Source organism: Acomys minous (assembly GCF_964271855.1).
Source record: "Acomys minous genome assembly, chromosome: 4".
NCBI classification, from domain to species: Eukaryota; Metazoa; Chordata; class Mammalia; order Rodentia; family Muridae; genus Acomys; species Acomys minous.
In genome coordinates, this window is record NC_140486.1 from 90,034,900 (window position 1) to 90,043,495 (window position 8,596).

The window sequence follows — 8,596 nt, forward strand, 5'->3', positions numbered from 1 at the left end:
CCAGGCTTCTCAGTTGCCGGAGCTGTGAGAAATGAATGGTGATTTAAAGCCACTCAGTCCACATTAGCTCGTCAGAGCCAATCGGACTTGGGCAAGATGGTCAGCCAGATTGGCCCCAGCAAGATAGTCTGTCAACCTCTGCAGCCAGAAACCATCTAGGTCCCCTCCCTTTGTCACTCCACATATCCAACCCGTCGATGCATCAGCCAACCCTAGCTTCTAAATGTTCCCCGAAAACTGCCCTGCTTTGCCATTTTTTTTTTAAGTCTTACTCCACTTTTTAGAAAAGGAAAACGTGATTGCAGATTATAGAGGATGCAAGAAAGATGGTGAGGGACTGGCAGACAGTGTATATGCATCAAAGGACTGAAGAAAAATTATGTTTACTGTATTTTATCAAATCTAAAATAGCCATTGATGCACTGTGTGCTATTTTATGCACACCGCTATCAAAGAAAACTGTGGCTGAAACTATAGTCAAAGCTTTCTTATCTCTTAGAATTTGTATAGCTCTGGAAACTTGACAGGATTTGGAATTACTTGGGAGACACACTTTTGAGAGTGTCTATGAGTGCACTCGCAGAGATTAACTGGGGGAAGGCTGGGGGCGGGTCTGATTCCAAAGTGAGTGGGCAACTACTCCTGAGTGAGCCAGGGATGAAGTGGTCCCCAGAAAAGCAGCATGTACCTGGCTGCCCTGGCTTCCTCACGAGCAAGCGCACCTGTGGCCGATGCTGCCATTAGATTCCAGCTTCTCTGCAACCTGCCAGTGTGGACTCAATACCTGAGACTCTCCAGGGAGGTCTAGGTGTTTAGTGCCAGAATGGGACTGCCAAGGCATCTAGCTGCATCCACAGAGCATCTGCCAGGTTCTCTGCCCTTCTAGAGTGTAGACCACCAAACTACACAGCCCCCACCATACAGGCCAGTATAATAAATGTCTGAGAGAGAGAGAGAAAGTGTGTGTGTCAACGGGTTCTACTAGAAAACCCTGTCACTATACTCAAAGATTAACTATGGTATTTCTAATCCTTTTTTTTTTTTTTTTTGCCATTCTTTTTTGTTTGGGGGAGGGGCTTTGTGGTTGGTTGGCTGGCTGGTTGTTGTTTTCTTTTCTTTTCTTTTTTCAGCGCTGAGGACCAAACCCAGGGCCTTACGCTTGCTAGGCAAGCGCTCTACCCCTGAACTAAATCCCCAACCCCTGCTGTTGTTGGTTTTCTTTTTTAAATGAAGCTTTATTCTCCCAAGCTAGAATTCACTTTATAGCCAAAGGTGGCGTCATCGTTCTGCCTCAGCATCCTAAGTACTGAAATGACAGGCATAGACCATCATGCTTGGCTTCCTAAAACTCCTTAACATATAAAGCCCAATTCATCATTTTCCTTCTACAGTTAGAGAAGCCTGAATTTTCAACACTACATCTCCCTGTATGCTTTCCAGTAATGGCTGCATTTCTTTGGTTGAGTGGGTGGATGGGCAATTTTAAGGCAAAACGTAGCCCAGGCCAACCTTGACCAGTGCACCATGAAACATTTCTTAAGAGTACTCCACAATCCACGCATAGTGGCGCACACCTTTAATCCCAGCACTCAGGAGGCAGAGGCAGGAGGATTTCTATGAGTTCAAGGCCATCCTGGTCTATAAAACAAATCCAAGACAGCCAGGGCTACAAAGAGTAACTCTGTCTGGAAAAACAAAAATAAAACACAAGCAAACAAAGGGCTCCACAATTACTTTGCAGACTCCCCCATGGTTGGTCCTGCCCATCATCCTACTGGGGTGTGGCTCAGAAACAGAATTTTTGCTGGGATGTGCAAGGTGCTGGGTTTAACACAACACACTACCAGAAAAGAAAACATTGAGAATTTGCTATGGACCAGTCCTAATCTCCGGACAGCAAACTGCACTTCCGCAGTGATAGTAACTACATGCTGAACTTTGACTGCCAGTGATCACAACATAAAGTCAATTCTAGAGAAGCTAGTGTAAATGTAAAAAACATGTATGTTGGCATCCATGAAATGCTGTGTATGTTTCAAATTACAGCAAGTGTTTACGGCATGTGTGTACTTTTTCGCTCTTCTCAGTTCCACTAGCTTTTTTGCTTAGCTCACTACTAGTCATTAGTATCTATTAAATAATGATAAAATGGTAAGAGAGGGTGTGGCTAGTTTTTATGTCTATTTGACACCAACTAGAAGACGGAACATCAGCTGAGAAAATACCCTCCACCAGATTGGCCTGTGGGCAAGTCTGTTATGTATTTTCTTAGTTAGCGATTGATGTGGGAAGGCCCAGGCCTTTGTAGGCAGTGCCACCCCTAGGCAGGTAATCCTGGATGGTATAGGAAAGCAGGCTGAATAATAATAATAACAGCATGGTACTTGCACAAAAACAGACCAATGAAGCAAAACTGAAGACCCAAACATGAGCACACATAACTTCAGCCACTCAGTATTTCACAAAGGCGCCAAAAACATATACTGGAGCAAAGAATCGGATCTTCAGCAAACGGTGCTGGGGAAACTGGATGTCTACATGCAGAAGAACGAAACTGCTCCCATACCTAACACCTTGTACAAAACTAACTCTAAGTGGTACAAAGGCCTAAATGTGGACCTGAGACTACTAACGGAAAACACAGGCAGTGCCCTGTAGATGAAGAAAAGAACTTTCCAAATAGGACTCCATGTGCCCCAAAATTAAGACCGACAAATGGCAAGTGGGACTTCATAAAAACCGAAAAGCTTCTACACCGCTAAAGAAATAGTCGTGCCAATAGCAGTGTCACATGGCTCTAATCCCAGCTCTCGGGAGGCAGTGGCAAGTGGATCTCTGTAAGTCTAAGGCCAGCCTGGTCTACAGAGCAAGTTCCAGAACAGTCAGGACTACACAGAGAAACCCTGTCTCAAAAAACAAACAAATTAAAGGAAGGAAGGAAGGGAAGGAGGGAGGGTAGAAGAAAGAAAGGAGAGCAATTAGTTGAGCAAAGAGAAAGCTCACTGAATGGGAGAGAATCTTTACTAGCTACACATCTGACAGAGAATTAATATCCAGAATATATAAAGAACTCAAAAGAGGTGACAGCGCGAGCGGGATTGGCTCCGGGGGCGCGGTGAGGAGAGACATGAGGCTGAGCTGGGTCCTGACAATACTGTCCATTTGCCTGAGTGCCCTGGCCACAGCCACGGGGGGCAGAAGGCAAACGGAAGCTCCAGATCGGAGTGAAGAAACGCGTGGACCACTGCCCCATCAAGTCTAGAAAAGGAGCTGTCTTACACATGCATTACACGGGGAAGCTAGAAGATGGGACAGAGTTTGACAGCAGCCTACCACAGAACCAGCCCTTTGTTTTCTCCCTTGGCACTGGCCAGGTCATCAAGGGCTGAGACCAGGGGCTGCTGGGGATGTGTGAAGGGGAGAAGCGGAAGCTGGTGATCCCATCTGAGCTGGGGTATGGAGAGCGGGGAGCTCCCCCAAAGATCCCAGGTGGAGCAACCCTGGTGTTTGAGGTAGAGCTGCTCAAGACTGAGCGACGTTCAGAACTGTAGCGGGCTGCAGAGGGGTAGGAGGCCCCTGTCAGGGCCCAGACTGTTTTAAAACAAACAAACAAACAAACAAACAAACAAAAAAGCCTTTAAACGCCCCCCCCAAAAAAAAGGAACTCAAAAGACAGTCCAAAAATTAGGCCTGGGGCCTAAACAGAGAGTTCTCAAAAGAAGAAATAAATAGCTAAAATAAATCTCAAAACAAAAAAATGTCCATTGTCTGTAGTAATCGTGGAAATGCAAATCAAAACGACTGCCTAATTCCTAACTGCATTCTAAATATTTGTCTTTCTACCCTCGGGTAGGTGTGGTCCTTGCTCCCACATCAAGGACACTTCTCTTTGAAACAAACAGAGATCATTACAGACAACTGTAACCAATCAAAGTGCAGAGCTGTGGAGCCCATCCGCAGTGGCTACAGCCACAGTACAACCTACGGCTCGGGGATCGTTACAGAAGAGAGTGCTGAAAGCCTGTCAGCACCAGAACAGGGAGTTCGTGTCTTCTAGGTACATCAGAAGCCACACCCATAAAGTCCCACTGACATGGCTGCCTGAACAAAGACAACAACAGGCGTTCTGAGGTGGATGGGGAGGCGACGAGGCCCAGGACACCTCAACCCTACACAAAGAGCTACAGGCAACTAAGCGCTGCTGAGAGTGGGAGGAAATGGTCTTAGCTTTATAAGGGAAAAGCATTGGTTATTCAATGCCAAATGGTCAGCCCTAAAAACATACATACGAGTAGTTGTACAGACTGAGCAGATTGTACTTATGCGTTTAGAGGTGTGTGTGTCTGTGTGTGTGTGTGTGTGTGTGTGTGTGTGTGTGTGTGTGTGTGTGTATGTGTGTAACAATGAACAAAGACATCATGAATTTCAAAACACTCAAGTGAGGTTATTATAAGAACTTTTAGAGGGAGGAAAGGGGGAACTGACGTAATTATATTGCAATCTCAAAAACACAATTTTAAAAAGAAGAAAGAAGAGAAACAGAGGCTGGGGAGGGAAATCAGGCTGAGCAGGTCATGGGAAGCAAAGTAAGCAGCATCCTCCATGGCCTCTGCATCAGCTCCTGCCTCCGGGGTCCTGCCCTGCCTGGACTTCCTACTCTGACTTCCTTCCGTGGTGGACTAGAAGAGAGACAATCCCTTTTTCTCCCCAAGTTGCTTATGATCATGATGTTTCATCAAAGCGATAGAAACCCTAAAACGGAGGGCTCCTGCTGGACATGTTAATGCCAGACAGAAATTTGTCAAGAATTGTGTCAACCAGATGTGGCTTTCAGAGAGGAAGTGCCTCCCTTTAGATGAGCCTGTCAATAGTGTGTCACATCACCAGTTCATTAGGCTGTCTCATGAACACTCCCTTTGGCAAGTTTAAAAATGAAAGGAAACGTATTTCCCACCCACCCATTACCCCCCACCACACACACATAAAAAAAAACCCCAAAAACAAAACAAAACAAAAAACACTCCTCAACACATTTTTTGTTCCCTTTGAAATGACACAGTCTTGATAAAACAGTAAGAATTAAGATCCTCAGCCCAAGCTTGGCACGGTGGCACACACCTTTAATCCCAGCACTCAGGAAACAGAGGCAGGCAGATCTCTGTGAGTTCAAGGCCAGCCTGGTCTACAAGAATCCAGGACAGCCAAGGCTACAAAGAAAAACCCTGTCCCAAACAAACAAACAAACAAAGAAGCAAACAAAAGTTTCTCAGACCAAATGCTTTTAGGGCAAAAATTGTATTATGACCTCAAACAAATCAAAGGAGGCACGAGTCTTATAGGAAAAGGGCCTCAAAGCATGGATGTGTTAGACTTCTTCTAAGTTCAAACTACAAAGACGCAAGCACCATGGAAGGAAGCTTCTGGGGTAATGAGGTACATGCAAGGCTCGGCTCCCAATCAGAAGCCTGCACTGGCTTTACTAGTTTGAGGGTGGTTTGTGCCCTCCAGAACTCAAGGTTGCTGCTGTTTTGAGAAAGGACTATGGTTTGAACGTGGAACATCTCCCACAGTCTGAGTGTTTGAACACAGTCTCCAGTTAATGGTGTTATTTATCAGGTTGTGGAATCTCTGGGCTGTGGGACCTTGCTAATAGAGGTAGGTCCCTGGGTCAGGGCAGGGGGTGGGGATGCTTTTGAAATTTAACCACACTTAGCTGTAATCCCAGCACTCAGGGAGGCAGAGGCAGGCAGATCTCTGTGAGTTCGAGGCCAGCCTGGTCTACAAAGGGAGTCCAGGACAGCCAGGGCTAATTCTCTTACTTCGCATATTGTAGTCCATCACTGAAGGAAAGCAGAGCAGGAACTCAAGGCAGGGCAGGAACCTGAAGGCAGGAGCTAATGCAGAGGCCATGGAGGGGTGCTGCTTAAGTTACCTTTGGTCTCAAAAAAACAGAAGAAGAAGAAGAGGAGGAGGAGGAGGAGGAGGAGGAGGAGGAGGAGGAGGAGAAGGAGGAAGAAATTTAGTCACACTTATGCTTCTGTCTGATTTCTAAGTTTCCTGGTTGGCCAGGTAAGGGGTAGCAGCTTCACACTCCCACCAAAGAGGGGGCCTCTGGGCCTGAAATTCTCTGAAACCCTGAGCCAAAATAAGCCTTTCCTCCCTGAAGTTGCTTCTGTCAGACAGTTTGTCATGACAACAAGAAAAAAAAATATATAATCTCATTATGGAGCCCAGGTTAGCCTTGAACTTGTGATCTTCCTGCCTTGGCCTCCAGCGTAGTTTTCAGGCATGCACCACCACACCCCAGTTTATTGTAGACACATTATTGTCATTGTGGTAGTGTTAGGAGGCGGAGCCTGGGAGCATGATCAGCTCTCTGGGGGTTCAAGCCTTCCTGGTGGAAGTGAGCCCTCTTCCCATGGAACTGGCCTATTTACCGAGTTGTTGTTCTGTCTCTTCTGAGTGCGCCCTTTTGTTGTTCCTCTATTCCTCCAGAACTCCCTCAACCTCTGTTCTTTATGAATGCCCTAGGCTTGAAGTGTTTGCTCCAGCAACAGAAAACCACCAAGGCAGGATTAGATAACCAGCTCCGACGCTGAATACAGGGAAGTGCTATTTATGTAATTACAGAGCTAAAACATCAGCCACAGAGCCAAAGCCCTAAAGCTCCAGACTAGAGGAAAGTGGGGCTTCCTCAGTGTCACTCCTGGCCAAGGGCAACACTCCTAGTCTTTAAGCTAATGGCCTGCTGCCCAGGTCTTGTAACCCTTAGTAGAAAAATCCTTCCACTTCTCAGCAAGGCCACTGGGTCGGGTGGGTAATCAAAATAAAGCACTACCATGCAAAACTCCAAAAACATCTTCTGTTCTCTTTGAAATCTGGATGATGACAGTGTTGTCCCAATATTACCTTAAGACCATTTCTTTTAGCCAGGCAGTAGAGGAGCATGCCTTTAATCCCAGCACTGGGGAGGCAAAGGCAGGCAGATCTCCAGGAGTTCGAGGCCAGCTTAGTCTACAGAGCAATTCCAGGACAGCCAAGGCTACACAGAGAAACCCTATCTCAAAAAAAAAACAAAAACAAAACAAAAACAAAAAACAAAAAACAAAGACCACTTCTTTTCAACTTTAAATGGAATGACTTAAAACATTTTAATTAATGTTTTAATTACTCCCAGCACTCAGGAGGCAGAAGCAGGTGAATCTCTGTGAGTTCAAGGCCAGCCTGGTCTACAGAGTGAGTTCAAGGACAGCCAGGGCTACAGAGTGAGTTCAAGGACAGCCAGGGCTACACAGAGAACCCCTGTCTTGAAAAACAAACAAACAAAACTAAGCACGTTATAAGCAATAACTACTGTCATGTCTTTCTAGAGGATAGAAGGCTGAGACTTTCAAATGAAAGGCAACCCAGCGTGAAGAAGAGGAAGGCCAGGCAACATCTGGATGGGGCCACAGAGCATCCAGGCTGCTGCCCAGTCACAAAAGTCCTCCTGATAAAACACGCAGTCAACCAACAAAAAGCAAAGCGCACGCAGCCTCTGCTGTCAGCGCCAGTGTCGCCCTGATCTGAAGGTGTGAAGGACCGAGAGGCAGCAGCAGCGAGAGGAATGAGGGAGGTGAGGGTCCCCTTCTCTGTCTTAGTTCAGCTGTAAATTTTCTGGGCTATGCGACCATGACAATTGATTTATTTTTCATTTAATACAGATTTATTCTGTGAAGCTTTGAACACTCAGTGACTCGGAATGGAGGATTTTCAGTTTAGCAAAGCAAACACTCCGTAAGTGTTATTTGGATGTGAAATCCGTTCATCTGCACTTCCCTTGTTGGGAGATAACCATATTTTCTGCTGCCCCATTTGACAGATCTCCAACCTTGAGCATTCCGGTGTTAATCTGAACTCATAAGTGATCAAAGCTTATATCCTGTTTTCCTTTCAGACAAGACTGACTTTTAACAAAACAAAACAAAAAAAATCATGCTCTGATAAACAGCCCAAAGAACAAGTGAAAAATCCCTGAGGAATCTAATCACATCTATTATGCTAAGTAGGGACACGTCCCTCCCACAAGCCCTCAAGAAAAGAGCTCAAGGAAGTAGAAATTAAATTGCCAAGTCTAATGGATTCCCTGTGTGACTAACTCATTGTATTGTTTCTCGTGTTTGAGGAGATACACGCATTTCACGGACAGGCTTAGTCACTCCTGCTTGGACAGCTGCTGCCCTGCTCTGTGTCTAAGGTCAGGTTCGTCCATGGCAGAACTCAGCAGCTCTCACTCAAGTGGGCTGAATGCATGAAAGAGTTTTCTGTTGACATTATCCTGATGCTACCAGGGGACCCCTTCCTACTCTGCCTCAGGAAGATTCTGCCCCTTCGTGGTGGGAGGTGGATGCGATTAAAGGACTAGGGTAGATAAAAGCTTTCATCTGAGAGTCTGAATACCAAAGAACCGTTCAAGGTCAACCAGATGTACCAAATACTCCCGGGCCCCTTGTGGCTTCCAAGCCCTCACCTTTATTTTCAACGATTAGCTTCTTTTGTGGTCACCACTTTTTATGCAAACTCTAAAGAGAAAACGGGATGGACTGTCTTAAAGCCT

General features: G+C 45.9%; 1 pseudogene across 1 annotated transcript; it reads left to right on the forward strand.

Moving 5' to 3' along the window:
- Nucleotides 1-3,059: 3,059 nt before the first annotated feature.
- Nucleotides 3,060-3,606, forward strand: LOC311596078 (peptidyl-prolyl cis-trans isomerase FKBP2-like; annotated as a pseudogene). Its single transcript has one exon. The product of its transcript is annotated as a peptidyl-prolyl cis-trans isomerase FKBP2-like (transcript).
- Nucleotides 3,607-8,596: the final 4,990 nt, after the last annotated feature.